This window comes from Haliaeetus albicilla, chromosome 10 (genome assembly GCF_947461875.1).
Source record: "Haliaeetus albicilla chromosome 10, bHalAlb1.1, whole genome shotgun sequence".
NCBI classification, from domain to species: Eukaryota; Metazoa; Chordata; class Aves; order Accipitriformes; family Accipitridae; genus Haliaeetus; species Haliaeetus albicilla.
In genome coordinates, this window is record NC_091492.1 from 909,293 (window position 1) to 935,502 (window position 26,210).

At 45.4% G+C, this 26,210-nt stretch overlaps 1 protein-coding gene and 1 long non-coding RNA gene across 2 annotated transcripts in view; one reads left to right on the forward strand and one right to left on the reverse strand.

Moving 5' to 3' along the window:
- ZFHX3 (zinc finger homeobox 3) overlaps window positions 1-26,210 on the reverse strand; it is a 665,450-nt gene that overhangs the window by 520,047 nt on the left and 119,193 nt on the right. Inside the window, exon 2 of the mRNA XM_069793179.1 lies at window positions 25,059-25,199. The gene's annotated coding sequence lies outside the window, so the exon portion shown is untranslated. The remainder of the gene's footprint in view (window positions 1-25,058; window positions 25,200-26,210) is intronic.
- Window positions 13,412-18,029, forward strand: LOC138687076 (uncharacterized). The gene is made up of 3 exons (XR_011326412.1): window positions 13,412-13,758; window positions 15,871-16,077; window positions 16,551-18,029. It is a non-coding gene; the product is annotated as an uncharacterized lncRNA (long non-coding RNA).

A 26,210-nucleotide genomic window follows, 5' to 3' on the forward strand; every position in this document is an offset into this window, starting at 1 on the left:
TACACAGCAGCTCTGTGGGGTGTTGCCCACACCATCACCCCCTTTCAATCAGGATCTGATTTTACAATATTAAGCAAAATCTCATGTTCAAAAATTAGGCAGAGAAGTACAATGTGGTCAGATGTTTGTGTTTTGCCATATGATTTTCCTCTTCCTTAATTTTTAAACTATATTTAGATCAAAACAGTCCTTGTAATTTACATGAATAAAAGTCTCAACCTTTCCCTTTCATATTCCATCTTCAAAAGCAGCAAGCAGTCGTCCTGTGTGCCAGGCAATGTACTACAAAACATTTTACAGTTTTGCTCCAATTCATGTTTGCTTTTACTTGGTTTTCATTGAGTAGAATGACTTTATCTGTTCCAAACAGTGAAACAGAGTAATTCAGCTGAGATGCTACAGGGCTGCTGACATTTGGAATACTATTTTCAGTCCTATTTTACATATGCTTTCAAAATTTATCTCATGAAAAATAAAAATCAGTTAGAAGATGGGCTTATCGGTGTCCCTGGCAATGTGGATGACCTACTTTCAGCCATAAAGAACAGGAAAATTGAACGGCTATTGGCAGCAAAGTTAAAGGAAGGAAAGAGTCAACACCAATACCTGTGCAAATGCCCAGGGAAGAAAAATTCAACCCGGAATGGCGCATCGAAGAGAGACGTCGTGTCAACCCAATGCCTCTGCAGCGCTGCATCACCGGCTGGACTGGGGTAATGGCCAAGCGACATTGGGTTCCCCCTCTGTGGTAGACTCCCAGAAAAAATCCTGACTTAATCTTTTTTCCTGACAACTTGTAACATGCAGAAAAACAGCTGGGAAACAAAATGGTTTAATAAGTGTAGCCTAAGAGTGAATACTACCTTACACATCTTTTAACGACGCACTTTACGAAAATCCAGAATGAGAGAAAAGGAACACAACCCCAAAATTTTTCAAAAAAGGAACCAATTCTTTGAAAAGTAAACTCATTAGGATAAATGAAGGCACTACCTAAGAGGAGAGATTAAAGGAAAAAGAAAAAAAAAAACTGCTAAGGTTATTAAAAATGACTATATTTGTGGATAAAGCAACAACTGTAAACTTCTCATTGATACTTTATATTTTGTGTGGCTCTTTCTGCCTATAAACAAATTGTAAAAGATGGCAACAGCTAATTTAAAAAATAAAAAGCGAAGTGTTGCGGCAGAGTCTAAATTGAGTCTGACAGTCAAGGTCACATAACTTTTCACTTTTATTTAAAGACATTGCCTTGATTACTGAAAAATATTGCAAGATATACATACAGAAATCTAGAGCCAGGATAGCCAGCCTTTGAGGACTATACCGATGGCTTCTTGTCCATTGCTTTAAAAGGAACAACAGCAATAATTTTTTAAATTGCCAAATGTTCTGTAATTATCAAATTATAGAAAATTGTCAGAAATCATTGATATAATTTTTTGAATTATGTTTTCAGTGTAAGCAATATGTCCTAACCAGTCCTGTTATGCCTGAATAAATTTAAATTATTTCTGGAAAATTTTAAAAATGTTTGCTGCTTTCGTTCACATAAATGGAAAAGCTTTCATTATACCTTTGATTTATTTTAATTGTATTTATACTGTTCTAGTCCTTTTACTGCAAACTTTGAGAAAAAATGTTAAATCTAGTTCTAAAATTCATTATCTGTAAAGAAAATGAGTTGAGCTTGCAATACATGTTTCTAGCACTGAAGGATCAGACGAAGCGTACAAGATCTCACGTCTAACGCAACCGTTCTCATGGGCCCATTAGAGTCTTTATAGGTGGATCTCACTTATAGCTTTGTTTAAAAGAAAAAAATACAGATTCTGAAGAGAACTGGAGCCTATTTGATGTTCAGCCTCTATTGTCTCCCAGGCAGACCTGAATGAAAGCTTGGAATTAAACAGCCTTTGAATATAGTTTTCATGGTGATCATTGCAAGTGATATAAAATAAAACAACCTGGTTCACACTTCCAGGCTTTCAGAGCCAGCTGCCACATTTCCCCTCATTCATACGCTTTCAGAGTTTATAAAATTATGACACAATTTTGTCACAGAATTTTTATAAATTAAAGGCAAAACCCAGCCATTTTCTTTTCCTTTGTAAAAATCCCTCTCCAGGACCTGCAGCTTTCCTGGTTTCTCCCTCGCTGGAGCGCACAAGCACCTTCAAAGATTCACATCTGCCCTGGTCTTCGAGAAATTACTTCTGAGTCACTAATACACACTTTAACTAGGAAGCAAATAGAAGGTCACCAATATCTTGATCGTACGTAAACGTTACCAGTGAAATAACGGTAACGTCCTCCGCGGAGGACGGCTGCCCGAGGCGGGAGGGGGAACGCTCGGTTCCCCCACGCTACAGATGAGAAACCCAAGGGCGAAGACACAAAAGAGCCTTTTCAAAGACGCAGGTAACCTGAAGCGGACTTAGACCGGTTGGTGATTAAGTAAAGAGCGTTAATTCAGGCTCCCCCACCAGCGCAGCCTCTGGGTCCTCACCATACTGCCTCACCATTGGGTCCATTCAAGGCCGAAACCGTCCCCGTCCGCCGAGTCCCCACGCAGTGCTGCGCAAATCGCTTTGCCCCGCTTACACGAGGGGGAAAACAGTCTGAATCCTAAAGGTACGGGAGGATTAGCCATGGAATGGATGAGAGCTCTGTGGGACAGACGCTAGAGAAGCGCTCGGTATCAGCAGCATCAAAATTATCAATCATCTGCTTCGTATCTCCTGTACGATCTGTCTCTGGAACCCACATTTTATCCTTTCCCATGATTTCTGCAATCCCCTACATACAATTTTCTTGAGATAAAATTCGTACCTTACATAAGTTATGAACGTGGTCTTACTTTTTATAGTTACACCAATATATTAATCTATAACAGAAGTAGTATTATTACCAATAATAATTATTATCCTTATTACTACAAAGTAAATGTAGTTTCAAAGGCACAAGAAGTAAATATCCTGCAAACACTGTAGCTGCACGTCTTCCTCTTTCAAACGGCCGCTGCGTCATTTTTTGAAGTGGTATCCTTTGAGGAGGTACATTTAGCGCTTTTTGTAACTGTATTTAGGTAGCGCTTTCTGGCATTTGAAAAGATTATTTTAAAACAGGATCATGAAAAAAACCACTCAGGTAAAATAACATGTCATGCCAGGCTCATTATACTAAATATATTGCACAGCCTTAGTATTTTAACTCTGCTATTTTTTGTACCAAGGTACATCGACTCATTCCTACTCGGTGGCGTTTCCACGTTAAGCTAAAACTAATTGCGACGAGTTTCAGAGGACAAACCCGTTGTAGATGGGGCAAGCGGCTTCGGCACAGACGCGGGCGCCGGAGACGAAGACGTGGAATCATGGAAGGGGAGGGAAGACGAGTCGCCCGGGCTCGCTGCCCCAGCCCGTCCTGCTGTGCAGAGGGACCCCGGGAGGCAGAAGGGCTCTGGGTCGGAGCCACCGCTCGCTCGGTTGTCCCCGAGCCTCCAGCCGGGCCCTGCCTTTCCAGGCTTTCGGGCAGGGACGTGCCCCATCCCTCCCAGCCAGCACCGCGATTCCCCCGCACCCTCCGCGAGCTCCGCACCGGCTGCGCGCCGGCCGCAGGGCATCGGCACGCCGTCGCCTTGCACGCTCGCCTACTGCGCCTCAGAGGGAACGGCAACAGCTTGCCCTATTCCTGCAGCTCACCTTCATTCCCCGTTAGGCCGGGGAACGCCTAAAATCCCGTGGAAATACAGCAAAAAGTGAGGTGAAGCCACTTCACCCGCTACGGCGACCGGCGTGTTGTTAAATGGCCACCGCTGCACCTCGAACACAAGCCTTTGTATGTACGGTGTGAAACGTGGCACGGGAGGCTACATCCCCAGGGAACGCAGGAAAAAACCGAGCGTGGGAGCAGGCTGGAAACGCGGGAGGCTCCGGAGCGTCCCCCGGGCCGGTGGGCACCGAGCGAGTGACACGGCGGGGCTCGGGGAGCCGCCGCCAACAAAGCACTGCCTGCAGCCAGCCCGCGGAGCCATCAGAGCGGGCTGCTCGCCGCCTTGTTCGGATGAAGGCGAGACGCACAAAGAGGAACGAAAGAGGAAAGGAGTCGAGTTATAAAAAGAAAAGGAGAAACCATAAATTAAAACAGAGAGACAAAAAGCTTTGCTGAAAATTTTTTTTTCCGTGCAAAGCAATAGTGGGAAAAGCATTAAGCGTTACTCTGTTTCTTCATCTAATGACACAGAAAAAAGTCTTTTCTGCAAATAATTCAAGTAAACAATCTCCAGAAAGCATGAACAACAATACCAAATTTCTTGAAATTAGCCAAGCTCACAGAATCAGCAGGCTATTATTGCTGCTTGGAGGCTGCGTCTCCAAAACCGTGGATGAGGCAATTTGGGGGAGTGGGGGCAGGGGGGAGGAGAAAAGGGCAGAAAAACCAGCCCCTTCTTTCTCCATTATCACTTACCTGGGATTTAGTTCACTGCAAATTTTATTTCGGAGGGAAAAAACCCTATGACAAACTCACCTTGGCTAAATATCATTTACTGATTTATAACAAAGATCCGATCCACTTTAACTTGCTAAACACTTTGTCGTTGTTTTAAATGCACCACTTCCAAAGAAGGGAAAAATAAAGGAGAGATTTTTAGGTCAAATGATTAAGGAGAAAAGGGATTTAAACCAAGAATTTTTTAAAGTTCTAATTGTTTGCTTATTGACACCAATTTACATGGAGCCACTTAGTGAATAAAGGTTTTCACAGTACATGGCACTTCTTTATGTCAGTTTTTAGCCATCATGTCACAGCCTGGCTTGAAAAGAAGAAATGCTGAAAACTCGTAGGCCAGAAATGAACAGCCTATTAAGATCTGAAAAGCTGTCATCCCCACTGAAAAGACTTGCGTCAGCCACTGAGGATATATTTTAAACCGCCTGTCCGCAAGAAAACTTTAATAATGCAGCCTTGCTCTAATGTCTTGTGAGAGGAGAGGCAATTTTACTTCTTCTATTAACCCAACGTGATTACAATGGCTTATTTCATGGAATATTAAGTTCAAATTCTGCTCCCTGGGAGGACAATAAAAAAAAGAGTGTGCTTATGACATTGCCCGAAATAGCCACAAGGACCGCAACTCCTTGGTGCTTTTAATGCATCCAAGCAGTAATCCACCTTAATTTGCTAATGGTTAAGTAAATTAGCAACAAAATAATAAAATACGAAAAGGTATCAACACAGGAGTAAAATGCTTTCCTCTAAAAAATATTAAAATAACAAAATGATGTTTTCATAAGGATTGTGGTGGCCTTTCAATCCTCTCCCTTCTCCCCCCCAGCACCCCCCCCCCCCGCCAATTCAGGGGAAAAATAAACTCCTTGTGTCGGACGGGCTTTCGCCATGAGGCAATCATAAGCAAAGCGGTTTGTGCCGAGACCACAGCTGGGACGGCTTTGTGCAAATGGAACCGTTAATAACTGCCTGGGAGCGACAAACACTTTCAAAACTACCTGAACTGTCCCTGGACGGACACCGGGAAAATGGTTTCCCCAAAGAGGCGGGCACCTGGCCGGGGGGTGCGATGCTGCCGGCACCCGGCACCCCCGGCCAGACCCCGCGCCCCGAGCTGGACCAGCCGGTGCCGCCGATGCAGGAGCATCCTCGCTGGATGCATCCCCGCGCCCTGGGACCCAGCGCCCCCGGCCAGGATGCTCCAGGCAGAGGGTGTTTTGAGAGTGGTGGGTTTAACCACCATTTGCAAGTAAATTCAGCAACGTGAAGTCAGGTGGGTCACGTCCACGGGGAACCCCCTGAAAACCAACGCGTGGCCCCGGGCGACTGGTCTGCCGGGGGCCCCTCGGCTCCAGCCGCCCCAGGGAGGACCGGGAGGGATGCTCGTTCCCAGAGGCAGTGGGCAGAAACCTGCCTTCTTCTTTAATACACATATACAGGCCTCACCTTGCACTTAAAAATCAGAACCGGGTCGCCGGCATCAGTAATTCTTGGTGGAGTACAAAACTGAAGCCAGCGAAGAAGGGTGCCCGGCCACCCGCTCTGCCCAGCCGGTCCCAGGCAGCGACTCCTCGACCACATCTCGCTTAATTCCTCCGCACTTGGCACCGGGCGCTGCAACCGAATTACCCATCCTGCCAGGAAAGGAGGGAAATGTGCTCGGTGGCCAACGGCCGCCGGGCGCCTAAAATCCCGGCAGTAAGGGCAGGCAGACGAAAACTATCACAAACAAGTCGCGTTGTTTTCAAACTGACGTAGGATGCAGAGGAAAACTCGCATTACCCGTTCCTCCTTCCCGGCACTGCCTTCCTACAACTTTTTCTTTTTTTTTTTTTCCCCCCCAATGTGGAAAAGGAAATAATTTTTTCATTTAAAAAAATTAATGTATGCAAATAGCCGGTGAAATTATAAATAGCCACCATTAATTTCTTCTACCTAGTTCAACAATGCCAAAGCAAAAAGGCGAACTTAAATAAATACATTTAAAATCGCCTGCTGTGTAATAGTAAAGAGACTCCATAAAACTAGAACAATATTTATTTCTTCTTTTCGTAACAGCTCCCTGTTTTATTAGGCCCGTGTTCCACAGCGATCTGATAAGAAGGAGCGAGGCTAAATGGCAAATGGCAAACATCCCAAATCGCAACCTGATGTATTTCCACAGCCCTGACCTTCAGATAAAAATCGTGCAGAAATCTGCAAACCCACCAAATATGCAGCACCACATGCTTCAAGCATTTTCAGACACAACAGTCGGGGGTGAAAAAAAAAAAAAAAAGAAAAGAAATAAGGGCGTTGCTATTTAAAGCCTTTAGCCTTCCCCTCCCTTAGAATTTAAGGATTATGCTCCTATACGGCACGTACGAGGGTGCATATAGACAGACACCATCAAACCTAAAGGTTTCTCACATCCACAGAGGGTACTGTGGGCTTATAGCTGCCTATCTGTGAACATCAGGGAAACATATTATATATAAGGAATATATCCCACTGCTATATTATATGTATATTTAGGAAAATACTTCAAACAGCAAAAAATTTTGCACTGTGAAATTAGCTAAAATTATGACAACTGTAAGAAAAAAATTATACGGGCAAAATTTGGGTCTGGTGGAAGAATTCTTTGATGTCTGGATTCCAATTTAACCCCGACTGAGTTCTAAGAATCAAATGAACAAAGTATATCATACACCCCAAGTCTGCTTGTCAGTGCTAGTCATCATTTTTATTTTATTCTTTCCAGCCACATGTATTTACAAGACCCTGTTCTGACATTTCCTCCCTCCTCACTGGATACGGCTAGTTGCCAAACACATTTGTGACACAGTCCAACTCTGTATTTATTTATTCATTAAAACACATGCATTAGTATCAATAAATATGTATAACAATATTTTCTTCACATTGCCGTATAGATTCCTTCCACAGTCATGTCTCTAGGTTGGGTGCTGTGTGGTAAACATATAGAAATATGTGCACATCTAATATTTTTTAAATATTTTTAGTCAAAAGACTGTGTCATAAACGTTGCATCTGCACCTATATAAAAATCCACCATGGCTGGGGATAGCAGTACATTTACTAAATAAGACTATAGGTTAAATAATAAAACCCTGCTTAAATACACATTAATATTTTCAGTATTAGTGCACCAAGGTGCTGACTATCGATGGCATGCATTAGGGAACATCACCTTTATTTTATACAGAGGCATCAGCATGAAGTCTCTAGGAACTGTACATATTACAGGCTGAATAAATAGCATAATCCCTATCATTTTTGTGTTTTGCGTATAAAAATCACTTTTCTTCAGGTACTGAACCACTTTATCCTATAAACCTGAACCCAGCTTCAGGATTTTTGAAGCAGTTGTAGAACATTAATAATATATCTAGGTTGTTTAAAGAATATTTCCAAATAACATGAAATATTTAGTCTACCACCACCACCCCCCCGCCGTCCCCACCCTCAACACTACCACCACCATAAAAAGATAAGATTTATCATGAAATGTTTGAGGGGTAATCAGCCATTTTTGGCCAATATATTTTAATATTTATATACCTGACATAGCTGAATATAAATGATACATCATGATTTTCCATAGTGCATGGAATTTATACAATTAACTGAGTGATCCAATGGCTTTAGGGCACACAAGGTGCAAACAATGTTACAGTGGTTTGCTGATGATTGTTATAAATCTTACAAACCATAAAGACATTAAGGTGCATTTTGTTTACACCATTTATTTTCAAATATTATATACACCGATATTATTTATCATTGAAAGAGTTACACTTTCCCAGTGTATTTATTTCATGAGCTACATTTATATAACTATTTAAAAAATACAGCTTGCAAAATACATGTCTGAAATAGGCAGTAAAATTTGATCATTTTCAAGTTATTTCTAAAGATTATGGTTTTTCATTCTAAAATCGAGAAAACAGTTAAACATTACCTATATCTGAAATGCCTAATTTAAAGAAACACTTAGACCAAGAAATCCGCTGTAGGTAGATACACCCTGCACCCCCAGAACCATACATGCGTGCTTTTATCGAAAAGCGCATCCATCCCTCCATCTCCCCTCAGCAGCGCAGGAGGTGCAGCCTGCTCCCCCGCAGCATGCTGCTTCGACACCGTTTCTTACCCACGTTTTAAAAACCCAAACCACGTAGTTTGAAAAGCTTAATCTACAATTTCAGAGAGAAAAACATTTACAAATACGCAGCCCTGGATTTCACAGTATGAATATGTATTTTTCCTGGAAAGAGCTACGTCCTCTGCCTCTCTATTCCTATTACATATAGATGCAGGAGTACTGAGCGTATATACTTACAAATAAAAATTCCCCCAAATGTTCCCGAACGGCTATAATGTCCTAGTATTGTTTCAATTATTTTCATTTGGGTTTGCATGGTTTTTGAAAGGCCGTAGCCCCAGTATGTGAAATTTGAACCACCAACGGTCCTGAGCGAGCCCTGGCAGCGGTGGGGTTGTCCACCCGTTAGCAAAAGGGACCCGAGCGCTGCAGCTGCTTATCAAATCAGTTTTATGTTTCTGAAATGAGTTCCTGCTGCTGAGCCTGAATTCATAGACAGTCAGGGGAAAAAAAAAAAATAGATGGATATAGCCCAAAACAAAACCTCTGAAAACACATCTAGGGTCCTGTCTCTTTGTGCACGTATAGAGACAGATGGGTATATTTGTTTTATACCTATGGAAACACGACATGCCGATTACATGTATGTGTGTGTGTGTATTGTATAGAAAATCCCTGCCAAAAAAAAAACATGTTATAAAGCCCTACGTTCTTGCTGTAGTTTTGTTTGCTTTACCAGAAGTAAATGAGTACTGTCCCTTTTTGCTGCCTTTTTTGCAGCACTGGCAGCCAGGTTTCTTTCTGATATTTTTCCATTCAGGAGGCACACGCATCGCTTGCTGAACGCAATCCCGTTTTTTCTTAAATTTACATTTTTTTCTTCAGCTAAACCAATCGGAGCAATAAAAAAAGCAAGCACAATTTCGCTGTTTACTGTCCTTTTCCAACATGAATATAAGACCAGCCCTGTGAGCTACCCAGAATTTGCTTTTCTTTTTAGTACTTACTGGCCTGCTTAATGGTTTCTTTCTAATGTACATAAAATATAGAAGTAGAGAACAGAAACGTGGAAATGGACAGAATTGTCTGTTGACTTCAGGCATCGGAAGTGTTTTGTTGCAAATTCGAAGGTGCTAAAATCTCATCAATGAGTGGGAAATAGTGCTAAATACAAGCTCTGCTAACTTTATTTTTAATGATGACTTTAAAAAACGGGGATCAGCGAGGTGAATGTAAAAACTGTTAATCTTAAATTTCTACAAACCCAAGTGTCAGGGCAAGCATGTATGGTGCATCAAGCATAACAAGATGAAAACGAGGAGGTGTGGGTGAGGAGGGGGTCCGAGACACTTGCTTTTCTTGAATCCCTCTGAATACATTTCACAATTCATCAGTTTTTGTCTTTCCTGCCACGAGTGAGGACAATCAGACCAGACACCCATTAGATTTTTCATGCAATTTTTTTTTTTCTTGTTCATGACATGTTGGCAGGGAGGATGGCAATTCTGAAATCTTACCAAATGAGAAAAATGTCAGAAACTGAACTGACAGCTAGTGGTTACTATGGTGATAGGTGATATTGAAAAAAAAATAAAATAAGACTCAGTTAATTCAAAAGGAATCAAGTTCAGTATTTTTAAGCCAGTTGATATAGATGAAAACTTAATCCCGATACTGGGATGTTATCTTGTTTTAGCTAAGAGCCAAAGAAACCATTTGCTTGATTAGATAATTAACTAGATACAACCAAATATACAATGAAAATTACAGTTAAACCAAAAATAAAAGAATATTAATAATATGTTTATAAACAAGAAACAGTCATATTAGGAAAAAAAGCAGATTAGGGAACATATTCTGCCTGTACGAGCAATCCAGAATCGTCCTCTCCACAATCACAATTACCTACACGGGTCCAGTTTTCTCCCATCAGTTTTGAGAGAGAAAGAGTAGTTTCGTTCAGTGACAAAGACAAATCAGCTGGAAGGTAAGGAAAGCTGCTGACTGATGTCTTCAATAGAAAGAAGGCTGCGCATGCAAGTTCTGCAGAAACCTGAATATCTCCATATTTGTGTTTATGTATTTTATGGGCTTTTTAAAAATTCTCAGGGGAGCTATTTATGGGGCCAAAATAACGCGAGATCTGGTGTTCGCATGGTACTTCCATCGAGGAATTGAAATACTAAAATGCCATGAGAACATCAGATCTCATGTTATTTCGGCTGCATTAATGGTTCCCTTAGGTATTAACAAAGCCCATGAAAAACAAACACAAATATTTGAGGCAGAAATATAAATGCTGGAATATCCACCGCCCCCCAACAGAAAGCCAGTACACCGCACACAAAAAAACCTGCCTTTCTCTTCTTTGATCGCACATCCTAAAGAAAAAACTGTGTAACTGTGCACACGTAAAATTAATATTATATTGAAATTACTTGGCAACCACCTCTGTCTTTCTGGCAGAAATTTAGTTTGCTCCCTAACGACCCCTGAGGAAGGTTATCTTAATACGGACGCACGTGAGGTTTTAGGGGTACTGCCGCGAAAAACAACTTTTGAACGCAAAGATCGCCAAGACAATTTGAATTTCGAACGCGCTCCCTAGGTGGAAGTGGGAGAAGCGATGGATGGACGCGCGCCTCAACCGCACAAAAGGTAGCCCTCCTATTTCGGGAGTTCGACCCGTTTCTGCGTTTATGGACGCCGCAATCACCGTTCTGCTGGGGAGGAGACCGAAAAGGGAAACGTTAAGAGAAACCCGGGTCCTTCCAGAACTGCGAGTTCGGAGGCAGACGCAGGATCCTTATTTATAACAACCAGTTGGTGTTTAATGAGGGGGGGGGGGGGGAGGGGACGGGCGCGGGGCCCGCGCGCTCCGGCGGGCGACACCGCCACCTGCCGGGGGAGGGGGGGACGGGCGGCGCGCGGAACCGCGCGGGCGTCGAAGGCGGGCGAGGGGCCGGGGGAGGCACCGGGGACACGGGGGGGGGGATAAAAAATAAAGATACAGATCCGCGGTCCCTGACACACCGGCTCACCGTGCGCCGCTCCCCAGCCCCCGCAGCCTCTTACCTCCCCACTCCCCACCCGAAGCCCCCGGCCGCGGCCCAGGGCCGAGGTCCCGCACCCAAACGAGCGACCCCCGGGGTGTCCCGCAGCCAAGCCCGCGGTGTCCTGCGTGGGGCGGGCAGGCCTTCCCGCAGGGCCCCTCGAGGCCTGCCCACGGCCCGCCCCGGCCGCCCGCCCTCGCCCTCCGGCCGCCCGGGGCAGGACGAGGCCAGCCCGAGGGGCGCGTCACCCCCTGAGGCAAGACAGAGAGTGACAAGGGGGGGGGAGAAGACCACCCCCCCGTCGCCATGTTACAGCTGGGGAGAGCACCCTCCCTCACAACCGGCGTCGGGGAGAGCACCCTCCCTCAGAACCGGCGTCGGGGACTCCGCTCGGGCTCGGCGCTGCCCGTCCTCCGCCCGGCCGTGAGGCGGCGGGACCCCCCCCCGGAGCGGGAGTCCGCCCTGCCCCGTTCTGCGGCTCCGGGAGCAGCAGGGGCGGCCCCCGCCGCCTCAGCCCACCTCGGCTTCCCCACCTACCTCCTCCGGGCAGGCGTCCGCTGGGGCTGGGGCCAGGGCAGGGCGACGACAGCCGCTGCGGGAGGAGAGGGGTGCAGGCGAGGGAGGACGCGTGAGGAGCTCCCTACGGTGGGCTCACAGGGCCGGAGGTGGGCTAGGTGGGGCCGGAGGGGGGGGTAGGCTGGGCCAGAGGTGGGCTAGACGGGGCCGGAGGTGGGCTAGACGGGGCTGGAGATGGGCTAGACGGTGCTGGAGGTGGGCTCCCTGGGCTAGAGATGGGCTAGATGGAGCTGGAGGTGGGCTCCCTGGGCTAGAGATGGGCTAGATGGAGCTAGAGGTGGGCTAGGCTGGGCTAGAGATGGGCTAGATGGAGCTGGAGGTGGGCTCCCTGGGCTAGAGATGGGCTAGATGGAGCTGGAGGTGGGCTAGGCTGGGCTAGAGATGGGCTAGATGGAGCTGGAGGTGGGCTAGGCTGGGCTAGAGATGGGACAGATGGAGCTGGAGGTGGGCTCCCTGGGCTAGAGATGGGCTAGATGGAGCTAGAGGTGGGCTAGGCTGGGCTAGAGATGGGCTAGATGGAGCTGGAGGTGGGCTCCCTGGGCTAGAGATGGGCTAGATGGAGCTGGAGGTGGGCTCCCTGGGCTAGAGATGGGCTAGATGGAGCTAGAGGTGGGCTAGGCTGGGCTAGAGATGGGCTAGATGGAGCTGGAGGTGGGCTAGGCTGGGCTAGAGATGGGCTAGATGGAGCTGGAGGTGGGCTAGGCTGGGACGGAGGTGGGCTAGACAGGACTGGAGGTGGGCTAGACAGGGCTGGAGGTGAGCTAGACAGGGCTGGAGGTGAGCTAGACAGGACTGGAGGTGGGCTAGACAGGGCTGGAGGTGGGCTAGACGGGACGGAGGTGGGCTAGACAGGACTGGAGGTGGGCTAGACAGGGCTGGAGGTGGGCTAGACGGGGCTGGAGGTGGGCGAGACGGGGCTGGAGGTGGGCGAGACAGGACTGGAGTTGGGCTTCCTGGGCTGCCCCATCTGCGTCTGCAGCACTGATGGTCCCTTGTCACCAGCACGGCCCAGCAGGTAAAAGCGAGTCAAGCAGCTGCAAGAGGCTTTGCTTTGCAGGGCAGGGGGAGGTGGAAGGCAGCAAGTCAGAGACGGAACAGAAACTGGCTTCTGCTCTCATTATCCCACACGGTATTCTGTGCATTATCCCGGAGCTGGGATGTGGCCCCCATCATACCCAGCACATCCCATACTCAACAGTTACATTTCTTGTGCAGCAAACCTGCTTTCTCCTCAAAAACACACACAAACTTGCTGAGAAGTGATGGCCTGTAAAGATAAATTGCTTCTGAAATAGTTTCAACCTAGATCCACAATGCCAAACTTTCACTGCTTGTTTTAGGGAATGCAGATGCCTACTTGTTCCCATCCCAAACACAGGAACAGAAAATTTGGGAATCTTCACTGTCCTGGATGAGCCCTGCTGTCCTATGACGGCCGCACTACTGGGGTGGCAAAAGCCAAAGGCTCGAAGGTCAGGCAATACTGAGGATGCATTTCTGTCCCTGTAGGTAAGTTCACTGGAGCCAGGTTTTTAACGAGAGTCCTGCTTTTTCAGTGCAAATAGGATTGCTATCAGGATACATTTTCATCCCAGGTCTTTGTAGACAAAACATCTCCCCCATATCAGTGATGGCTCCTACGTTTGATTGCATGTATTACTGCATTAAACTGCTTTGGGGGGAACATCAAAGCAAGTTCTTTATATACTTGCATGAAAAAACCTCTTGTCTAAACAACAGAATTACACTCAAAGTAAAAAATTGCCATTTTAAATGCAATTGCAAAAAAGGCTCTGGGTGATAAGGGAACAATAAGGTAAATAAACCAAACCCAAAAGACACAACAAACCTCATTTCAAGATAAAAACCAGTATAAATAACTGGTTTGGACTGTTTATAATTATAAATGATACTTTCATTATATGTGAAAAACAGAGACTGTTTAAAATTGAAGCCTATAGAAAAAAGTAAGTATTGCGTCCCTGTAAAACTACTTAAAAATCTCTATTATGTATAACTCAAAATATGGTAAATTTGGTGAAATCCTGAACACCAGCAAAGAGGTTTGTCTTCCAACCACCGCACCAGGAAATCTGTAAAATGACCATATGTAAATACACACTGAAATTGAATCTTATTTTTTTAGATACTTCAATAAAAATCAAAAGTGTTTTGGTTTTTTTTTAATGTGGTCTACAGTATCCTTTTTACTGGACATGGAGGTGGAGATCATAGTAGATTGCTAATGTTAACTAATCATAAAAGACAATTAAGAATAACACACTTTATTCTTGTCCCCTTCTTCCTTTTAAAAAATTCGATAATGAATTAAATTGTGATAAAATTTCCACTGGCATGTGGGATTATTGTTTCTTCCTTAATATTTTCAATTGAAAGCCAGATGGTGCCTTTTTGATACAGTACAAAATGCAGCGTAGAATTCTAGAGAAACCAGAGTCACCGCAATCTGTTATTTTTATGTGTACATAGATATACGTATGTACATCTGCACGTATGCGTTATAATGCAAACCACTGGTGACGTCTGGGCGCTGCTCAAGCAAACAGAAAGCCATCCTGCCCCAAAGAGCTGACACGGTGACTTAACCTGAGATAGAATGAAAGGTCAGAGGAAAAGTGGGAGATAATAAGGAAAGAATAAAAACATACTTAGAAACATGTAATCACATAAACTAACAGCACGCATAAAATAATGGTTTCAAATGGTTTTCATATATATGCTTGAAGAAAATGAAAATGCAAACCTCAACTGACCCATCACTGCCTTCCTGACACCTCAGCCCTGGTACCACACCACGGTATGTAATCACGTACCTTTATTTCAACATACACACACACCTTAAATACAGGGGTTTATTTCTGTAATTGAGCCAGACCACACATATTCACTCATTAAGAATAAATCTATATGAACTACCTCCGGCATTTTTAAAGTAACACTGCTTGTGGGGTCTGCTGATATTTCAAAGAAACAAGAAACTATTTTCACATCTCATTCCCATAATGGATGAGCTGCGGAGCAGGGGAACACTCTGGAAACTGTTCAGTTTGTCACATGGACATGGAAATTCCCTGATACTTCCACATTAGCCTTTCAAAGCTGAGCTGTTTTGCTGGTCTGCTTGTATACATTAGGGACTGTGATGGTCACAGAAGGTCTTTTTGTTTTTTAATGGAAAAAAAGCATATGTAAATAATCCCTAATGATCAGGTCAGTGGTCTTGGGCTTAAGCAGGGCTTCAATAGAATTTCAAACACGGAAACCCAGAATTTTGCAGGAGCCTGGTGGCACTCGGTGCCTGTCCTCACCGGAGCTGAGCCGGCCGGCTGGTGAGGACCTTCCGTCGAGAGCCATCTGGTTCCTTCTCTGTTATCTGCAGGTGTCATTAAACAATCTGACCAGAAATGCCACGTTTTGGGGTCCAGTTCTTACGTTGTTTAACCCATTTCAATACATCTGAGTTCAATGAAATTAATCCTGATTTACAGCAGCAAGCAAGGAAAATAACAGTTCTAAGTGGTCGAACCTTTTACCAGCCCCCCGGTGCCAAAGTCTACCAGCTGTTAAGTCTATCAGTTTTGCTCTTTTCAATTTTTTCAGGCACATTCTACCTCCCCTTTCTGCTCAAAATTCAATTGCCCTCAATGGGATTTCTGCGTGAGGCGCACAGCTCGGTCACAGTCGCACCGACCGATCTGCCCCGGGTTTCGGCAGAGGCCAAGACACAGACGCCCTTCCCGGGGAGGACGCCAACGGGGAGGGGGTCTCTGTGCCACGGGCGCTGCGCGGGATTAGCACCTGAGCAAGGTTTGATTTATAACGATTTAACAAATGCAAAGCACAGTTCTTTATCTGTTCTCATGCCGTTTGGTTCCAATAGTCATTGCAAACTGATTTGAGTTATTAGCACTGCCGAGGTTAGCTATGCTCAAAAACCTGCATCGACTCGGCTCCGAAGGGGTTGCTTACATAGGGGTAAGTTAGCCATGGCATCAAGGAGAAAAACAGGGTATTATTTTCACTGTCAAAGATGCTTTGAAAAGTTGTTTAAACAAAGTAAAGTAAAACACCTAACTATGAAAGTTATACAGAAACATGATCACTGAACTTTACATTTAGGAAGAATTAAGCTTTTAAAGAGTTTTTTCCACTGAAAAAAAGCCTTTAATGGTAGTTATCCAGGTGGCCCCTGGATTTATTGTTGGATTTCGCTTTGACTGCTATGGGGTTCCCAAGGGGACTATTACGTCAATAATTTCTAAGGCAACATTTTATTCCAGGTAACTGAAATTCCTTAGAAGATGAGAGCTTCAGCTTGGAGATTCTCGGATCCCATTTGAAATCACTCATACTGACTACAGAAGAATTTTTAAAATAAATTATTGTATAGGCTTCTGCTTTCAGCTATTTATATAATCTATCTATATATATTTATAAACATTCTTTATATAACAATTCAGAACTTAATTCCCCTTGAAGCTATTAAAACTATGTATTTAATTACATTCATAAAGGAGTTGCCTGGGATACAGTTAAAACCTACCACTAATTCAACAGGTATTACACATTAACACACTTTGCAATCCTGAAAAATTAGTAATATGGGCCATACGCTGTTTTCGTTCTGTGCATGGAACTCCCATCAGAGTCAGTCAACAGCCTTTATTTATAAAGTCTGGGGTTTTATGAAGAAGTCTATAATGACTATTTTTGGTCAAGCATAAAAGAAAAAGAAAAGACAGAAAGGTCTTTGAGTTTCCAATGTACAAAGCATATATGGCTAGTAGGAAAAGTAGAGTAGGACTTCTATCTAGACTAAACAAATTTCAGCATAAAATGATAAATGAATCGAAGAACTTACACTCTCAGATCCCAAATTATATTAAGTCACTGATTTTATGAAGCCAGAAAAAGGTCATTGCATGATACTTACAAACTATAGTAAATAACTAAAATTTATGCGGTAGGATGATTTTAATCGTTAGTATTCTTAAAACCTTGAAAATCGATACAATTTGTAACAAATCAGAAAAGTTAAACAGAAAATATAATTGTTCCTTTTAAGACCTATTATGTTTAATACCTGTTGGCCATATTTGTTCCACAGGTCACGTATAAAAATAAATTTACTATATTTCTTGCATTTGATTAACAGAAAGAGCCTAATGATACGTGTCCAAATTCCCCGAACGGTTGTCTCTGCGCTAGTGTCTATATGGGCTTTCTTGCATAAACTGAAAACCATCTGTCATAAACATATAATCGCTTTTAAATCCACCACACCCATTCCTCCTGCTCCCCAAAAAGGATGCATGTCAAGTATGGTCTGCTCCTGAAATATTCCTTGCAAGTTGCTAAGTGGATATAAAAGAACACAGACCTAAAATAATCTGCAAATAACTGTAACACAAGCCCTGAAAAATGCTTTTGGATCTGGCAAGAGGGGGGAGAAACGCATCCGTCGCCCGAGCCAACGCCAAGGCCAAATCTGGGCGAACCATGCGGGAGGACAGCGTTTGTCACTGGTTTATTTTGTAAATGTGAAAGATTATTACAAATCTTATTTAAATCAAGTTTCCTTTTGAATGTTTTCTTATAATTGAACAAGTGTTGAGCTGCACCGGGCTGTCACAGCTGTTACAATACATGAACCACACTTACAGTAACAGCTTTCGTTCCACATTTTTGTGGAGTAGTTTCCATAGCGCTGTGATCAGCGTTTGCATATTTTTATACCACTTGCATATTGAAAATAAACTCTGATGTTTAGCTTGCTTTCTCCAAGTGCATCTGGTACTTAAATTTCCTGAAAAACAAGCAGGCAACTATGATTTAAGAGCAAACAGTCGGGGTGCGACACCTTGTTTTACTTTTTATAAAGTTATTTTTAGCCTTCCTTTCACTTAAAAGTGTAACTTAATAGTATTTGGGATGAGAGGGCTTGGAAATAGGCATTTATCTTAATTGTCATCCCCGAATTAAACGTTAGGACAAACTTTTCCATTCACGACAACATACAATAGAATCAGATCCTCTGCACGTAGCAATACGCTTTGCGTAATTACCTGCGCCTCAATTAAACCTTTCGACCGGACCAGGAGCACGGCGCTCAGCCGTTGGAATGGAAGGGCAGCGCCGGTGCCAGGCACCTGCTCCCCAGCCGGCCCCGGGGGGCTGCGGCAGCGCCCGGGGAGGGGACCCCGGCCCCGGCCCCCGCCGGGCTCTTGGCCCGCGGGCATCCCTCGGCGGTGGCGGGGCAACGAGGTGCAACCTAAGCAGCGGCCGGGCAGAGCACGGGCCCTGCTGCGAAGTTTACCCTTGCTCAAAGAGTCGCTTCGTTATTAGAAAAATAAACACCGGTTTACAAACTTCTGATTTAAAAGAAGTGCGGTTAGCGCGAGCTCTTCTTTCGGAAGCCAAGCAACGTCAGGACGGGGGTGGCTGTGCCTTGCTGCCTTCCCCTCCGAGGCGGCTCTCAATTGCCTGCAAGGGTTTATCGTGCAAAACCGCCCAACGCCCGCTGCCGAACCCCGCTTCCCCACGGCGCCGCTTCTCCCTGCTAAACGCCTTCCGAATTAGCAGATTGAAAATTAGCAAAATGCAGCACTGCTTTTCACTTTAAATTTTAATAAGAAACAGAGACATCTTCTCTCTCTCTCTTTCTTCTGCTGTTCCTCCCTCTCCTCTAAGAACAGAAGGCTGCTGGTGAAAGGAATGAAAATCTGGAAAGAATTTGGGGTGGACTGGCCAACCCCCTTTCATTTCCTTCAGATGTTTACAATCTAGCACCTTTCTGAAGACAAAGATGGGAAAAAAGCTATTTTTTCTTTTGACTGAAGGGTGAGACAGGGGGGTATTAAAAACTGATCAATGTAATTTTTTTCACAGAAGTATTTGCACATCTGTGAAATAATGTAATTTATGAAAAAAATCTTTTTATATGACATTCATGATTATAGCCTGATCTGGAGAATTATTCAAATATAAAATTAAATACTCAAAAACTAGCTGTGCTGTGGATGACTGAGCTTTTACCAGCTGTGCATCACACTTCTATAATTCTATTAAAAGTATATAAGTGAGGCTTTCCAAGTATGTCTGAGTCTCTTTTAAAAGGAATGTTACATTTCTAAATGGCTTTATGATCAGTTGCTTTTTGTTTTTTCTTGATTATCATCCCAGTTGTTGGATATGTTTTATCTGACTGTACAAAAAAAAAAAAAAAAGGGAAGAAAAAGAAGAGGAATGCATACCCATGGAAAGCGCTCTATAAATTATATTGTATTTTATTATCACAGGGCTTAAGGAAAAATTGGCTCTTAAGAAAGGTTAAAAACCTTTAAAGTGAATTCTTCTGTTTGGTTAGAAGTACTTTTGCTTTAATATGATCCATCTGCAATCTGTACCTGGCCTACCCCCCGGGCCCGGGGCGGGCAGTGCTCCAGGGAACGGCGCGATGCCCGGAGGACCAGGGCACGGGGCAGCTCCTGCTGCCCAAAGAGAACAAGTTTCGGTCGCCTGTAACACCGTCTCTATCCTAACTTCCCTCCCAGCCAGACATCACGCTTGCTCTCGATTCGGACAGCGATTCCCGGATTTTTGAACAATTAATCGGGCGGAAGACGAGTGGCCGCGTGCGCTCCCAGGTGTTATTTCACACCCCCGGCGTCACTCCCCGGAGCGGGATCCGGCGGAGAAGGCGCCGGGCGAAGGCAGCCCGCTCGGCTCAGCCGCAGCGGACAGGGCTGCGCGGCCAGACCGGCTCCTTCTCGCAGGCACAGCCTCCGAAGAAAAGTTCAATCCTATTTTCTAAGCTTCAGTGTAACGCTCGGTATGGATCCTCCGCGGCTTTGTTATTATCTACAGGTTACAGAGAGTATAATCTTGAAATTGGGTGTTCCTTCCCATGCCACAAGCCAATATTTTGCCTAAAAGGAAAAATACAATCCTAAACCCCACCTAAATGCCGTGGTATAAACTAGCCATTAAAAGAAGAGCACCAACAAAAGGCCACATTAGTAAAAGACAGGGGCTGCAGTTACAGTTTAGCGAAGAGAGAGGCAAAATAAGGGATAAGATATTGTTTCTGCTGCCTAAGACAGACGGACTTTAATAACACTTAACAGAATGATGCACATTAACGATCTCAGAAAGCACTTCTTATGCCTCATCCATCATGCGGAGGAGAAAATGAAGCCTTCGACAGCATTAGGAATTATTCTAGATCTTGTCAGTAATTCGCAGCTTCTCGGTAGTATCGTAACACAAATTTGTGTGTATGAGACACTGACCATTAATCTAAGGGCTTTTTTTCCCTCGCCGCAGCGTGCTGAGAATGTATCAATTGTTTCATGGAGAAATTTCACAGATGAAACCTTACTAAATAAAACAGGGGAGAGGAAAGAGATATAGACAGAAACATAAACAACTGGAACTCAGAGACAAATTATTATCTTTAAAACAAAAACCACAATAAAATCTCCATATGTGTGTTTTTCTGAACGGGCAACAAGAAGCCTTCTTCACTGAAAATACGCAGAATATGCCGTGATTACAAAGTTATGCTCATACCTACAAACATACTTATATCTAATTTTCAAGGGGGCTTTCCCCCCCCCCCTTTTTTTTTTCCGGAGTATAGGAAAAAAATCCTGATTTCTCCTCCCAAGAGAGTCGTGAATTTTTACAAATAGTAGCAAAAGAAATTTCAATACAAAATGCCACGCGACTAAATAAACAATAGCTTTTGGCAACCTCTTCCTTAAGTTGCAATCTGCTGTTAATCGCATGATAGCTATTTCCACTGGAATCTGTACTACAAAGCAAAAGGTCCATAAATATTTGTACAGCAAACTCCTCAGAAAAAAGCCTCTCTCTGAGTACACTCCAAATTCATTTCTATACATGCAATGTAAAGATGAAAGCTAATGAGTTATATGAAGTTTATGATAAATTAAAAGTGTTCTGCTTCCAACCCTATCCACCAGCAGATGCATGTTTACACAGATATGATCGACCGCTCCACAACAAAACACTTGTCAGACAGAATGAGGCGAATTCGCCTCTGCGTGTGGAGGAGCTGAATTGTCTCAGGGACAAAAAAAAAAAAAAAGATAGAATTTGATCAAATACTAATCAGGCAGCAATAATCAGCCTTGCAGTATCCTAAAACATACACTATTTTATCTCCATTGAAATAATGACATATATCCAAAAAGTCCTCAAAGAAACTTGGGTTTGGGTAATATATTGTGATTGCAGCAGATATGCGGGATTAAAATCAGTCTTGATCTTCAAACAGAATAAGAATGTATAGTTCTGTTTACTGCACATACATTTGTATATAAAAGATATGACAAATATTTTAGGTTATTTAGAAATCCGCATTTCTTTATTTTGAATTTTTACAGACCGAGTACTGGGAAAGTGATTTGACAGTCACAGGTAATGGACGCAAATTACAGACTAAACTCATTAGAAATTATAAACACTCATATAGTCTGTTAAACCCACTGACAAAACCTGAAAATTAGAAATCCAATAACCAAGCATCAATAGGGTCTTTAACGGCTGGACAGATGTTTAAACTGCACGATGCTTGTGTCAGGAGTGAGACGAAACAGTTGAAAATCAAGGTTTGCATTAAATAACAAGGCATTGATGTCAGATCAGATCATTCGTATGAACTGTTTTAATCCGTCTTTTGCCATTAATTTACGTCCTCCTGTTATGGTACAATTTTGTTGCTGTTTCGTTTTGCATAGCATTAAAAAATACAAAATAAGTAAATATGCAGATGAGACAGACTGTTCTCAGACAGGCAGTACAGCCACCCTCAGAACAGGACTGCTAGCCAGTGGGTATCTGCAAAAAAAGCTGGGGCTACCGTTTCAGAACAAAAATGTAGGTAATGCTTTCAAATAAAATATGGTCTGCAAGCTTTAATTTTTGGCTTGTTTAATTAAATCACAGGGGAAAATACTGCAAGAACGGTCACCTCACCAGCAGCAACTAAATAAATCCCAAGGAAGAGGCACTGGGATAGCAAAAGAAAAATTGTTTGCGTTCCCAATGTTCGGTCTGACCTGGAAAGGATAACAAAAGAATCTGGCATGAATATGTATTTTTATAGGGAGTGCTGCTGGTAAACATACCGAATAAAAGAGAGGGGATTATTCTAAAATACTTTCTCCTTAACTCTCAATATGTTTAATAGGATGGTATGAAAAACCATATATAAAGCAAAAGCATATTCGGCCCGCACAAAATTCTTTACAGAGCAGTAAAAAGGCAGCCGGATTTCAGCAAAAGAAAACAAACAAACACCAGAAATCCTGTAAAGCTCCAGTGTCTCCCCGCGAGCCTGCCTGCTCTCCAGCGCCGAGATAAAGACCCAATCTGCTCATCAAACACCTCCGGGCTCGGCCATCTAATAGGAACAAATTGGCAATGACTGCCCAAGCAAGTAACACAGGCCCACTGATTTGTAGATTGATACTGATGCCTAATGATCCCCTTGGGCAGATCAATAGCAACAATCCTCATCCCTGCCTTTCTTCTTTATTGGCACAGAGGAGCGAGGCGCGGGGCAGCCGTGCACGCGCGTGCGCCGTGCTTCAGGTGCACGGGGAGCACGCGGCGCAGGTGCCGGTGGGCGACGGCCGGGGCCCGACGCACCCGGGCTGCCTCCGAAACGGTGGCCGAGACGCCGCCGTCGCGTCGGGCTTGTCCCGAGAGGTACAACGCCGCTCGTGCTTTCCCTTCACGTGGGTACTAACCGCGGCTGGGGGTGCGGCGTCCCTGCTCCCCCCGCACCCCTGCTGCCGGCAGCGCCGGCGGCCAGCGTGCACCTCGGGACGGGCCCGCGTCCGCGGAGAGGGAAAGCTCGGAAACGCAGACACCGAGATGAAAAAAAAACACATTGACGAGTTGGGATTTCTGGGAAGGGAAGGCAAGCGTGGCGTTTCGGTGGCAGGGGAACGAGGGAGGTGGTGACAGTGGGCATTGTTTTGGAAAGCAGGGCACACAGGCGGGTGGGTTCATCCCGCCCGTGGCTGTAATAGGGTTACGCTGCTCTCCTTCTCTTGAGGCTCTCGCCTTTTCCCTCCTCTCCTTTCAGTTGTCTTGTTGTCTCTTAGTGCACTAGAGTATGATCAATCAGGCAATTTCAGCGCAGGATTTTTATTCAGTTAACCGCGAGTCACTTTCATCCGCTTCCTCCAGCCCCACCCCTCGCAAGAATTAGGGATTCTCTATTTATTTATTAATCTAGTGAATACAGTTATCCCATTAGTATATCCATTTAAAGTCCCTGGTAATACCCAAGAAAAACTAATAGAGTTGCCTTGCTTTTTTCTTTTTCTTTTTTCCCCCAGTGAATTAACGTTAAGCGATGTTCTGCAGACTTGCAAGCGGTCACTTCCACATCGGGGTGCTGGCTGGCCTCACCAGCAGCGCTGAACCTCTCCGGCAATTGTCCTCTCTCCCTAGAACAACTGCGTATAAACGTTAAGACTTTATCAGATGTCCCCAAATTATCAGGTTAGGCAAACACAGGGGGAAAAAAATTATCAGAAAGTTTGTGTCTACTGAATATGAAGTATTAATCTTGCCATTAATTTGTACGTGGTGTCACCTGCGACGTCTCCCCCGGCCGGCCCCTTTGCACACACGCCGGGGGTGCTGCCTAAAGCCCGAGCTCGGAGCAGAACAGAGCGCGCAGGCACGATTTTTAAACCCCATTCAGGCTCGCAACCAACCGCCCGAGATCTGCTTTGTTCAGCAGTCACTCCGGTACTTTTATTCTTTATGGCTGTTTTATTAAAATGTGGATAAAGCAAAAGGCAAAGGATAAAATTAAATTTCATTGACTGTAAATTTCTAAAACATCCCTCCAATAAAGGATTTTTCCTTTAATAACAAAAGCGTCTTTCCCATCTTTTCGCCTGTCTCAGCGTATAGTCGCAAGAAGAGCGGGACCGCGTTAAAATCTCTGTAACTCGACCCCCGTATTTCGTAAATCACCGATTTTCTGAGTCCTGCGTGCTGCCTTTTTTCTTAAACACAAAAAAGTTCTCCCGGGGCCGGGGGTGGGGGGATCCGCACCACCGCCCGCTCCCCGGCGCTGACCATTTTAAAATTTAAATTTGGCACTAATGATAAGTATAATCATCGCAATCATCATCAGCACCGCCGCAACGCAAAGATGCATCCTGTTAGCCTCTGACATCAATCAGCCGCGCGGGGAAAGGGAAAAAAAAAAAAAAAAAAAAAAAAGGCAGGAGAGCCCACCCCCCCACCCCCCCCTCCGCGGCCCGCCGGCAGCAGCGCCCGCCCGCAGTTAATTCCCCGCGTTATTATGTCATCCCCGCGCTAATCCCGGCCCTCGCACCTCCGACACTTTCACATGCAAATCGGCCGGGGAAGGCGCGGGGCTGCCCGCGCCCGCCTCGCGCGTAACACCCCCCCCCACCACACCCACCCACCCGCGGCCCCCCACGCAGCCCCCCCCCCCCCCCCCCCACGCGCGGCGCGGCGCGGGCCGGGCGAGCGCTCGGCGGGGAGGGGACGGCGGGAGCCGCACGTGTGACGGCGCAGCCCTGCCAGCTCATTTGCATATTCACATCAGCGCCGCTCCCAGCTGGCTTGAAGCGGCGGAGGAGCGAAGGTGTCCGCCCCGCCCGCCCCCCGCCCTCCCGGCCCGCGCCGGCGGGAACCCGAAAGAGAGGGAGCGGGAGACGGGGGGCGGGGGGGGCACCGGGGAGCTGGGGGGGGGCGCGCTGCCTTACCTCCGCGGCCGGCTCCCGCGCTCCGAGGAATTGCCCCTGGTTCCGCCAGAATTTTTTTGAGAGCCATCCTGCAGGGTTTTTAGTTCTCCCTTTCTCTCTCTTCCTCCTCCTCCTCCTCCTCCTCCTCTCCCCGTGTTGTGACTGGGTTTATGAAAAAAATAAAAAAAAAAAGACAACTCCATGTTAAGCTAGCAGTCAGGGCATGGTGAAGTCTGGGGCTACAGGGGGAGGGAGGAGAGGAGGGGAGGGTCACAGCTTCGTGCCTTACAAAAGGGAACCAAAAGCCAGTATATTTTTTTGAATATCCTACACAAAACGTCGGCGCGCATACACGCGGAACGCAGGCGCGCGCCGGGCGGCGCGCGTGCCGCTAATTAGATTTTCACCAAAAACCGTCAAGGTTCAGCCTATGACGCAAATAAACGCAATGGCATTCCGCGTTAATGTGCGAACTCCAGCCCCAACCTGCCCTCCGGTTCCTCGGTGCGCGCAGACGCCCGAGCGGGGCCAGGGTTTATGGAGCGTGCAGCTCTATTTGCAAGAGCCCCTACGATGGTGGGGTGGCCAGGTTCAGCCTTAACCACACGTTACCCACTCGGGCTGTTTCGCCGCAACCCGGCCGGTACGCTCCGGGTGTCTTTTTTGCACAAATCGATCGCACCGTTCCGTAGCTCCGGTGACAGGGGAGGAAAAAACGTAATCGGAGTTGCGTACCCCCTTGCAAAAATGTCACAGAAGTAGCGTCCCCGTGGTTCGGGACTGGGTCTCCAGGAGCGCAGGCCTATTGTTCTAAAAAGACGCGGCTTTTGTGAGCCGGTGTAGCGCAGACAGGCTGCCAACAGACTGCGTGGGCTCCTCCGAGGGGGAAAATCCCTTGCACCAAACCCACCGGCGCCGTGTGCGTCGCAGCCACTTCTTAACAACCTCGCATTCAATGCTTGCTGAAAATACGTGGCGCGTACATGTGGCGCTTTTTTACAAACGTGTCGTTACCGTGAATGATGAAGGGCTTCGTTGCTTCCCAGTACAAGGTCTCGGATCAGACTGCTGACTGATTGCTGAGTTCCACTGTACACCTCAGAACGTGATTTCAGTGAGAGGATCAGGGGAAAAAAATGTACTTTATTAAACATTTTTTTGCATGCAGAATAT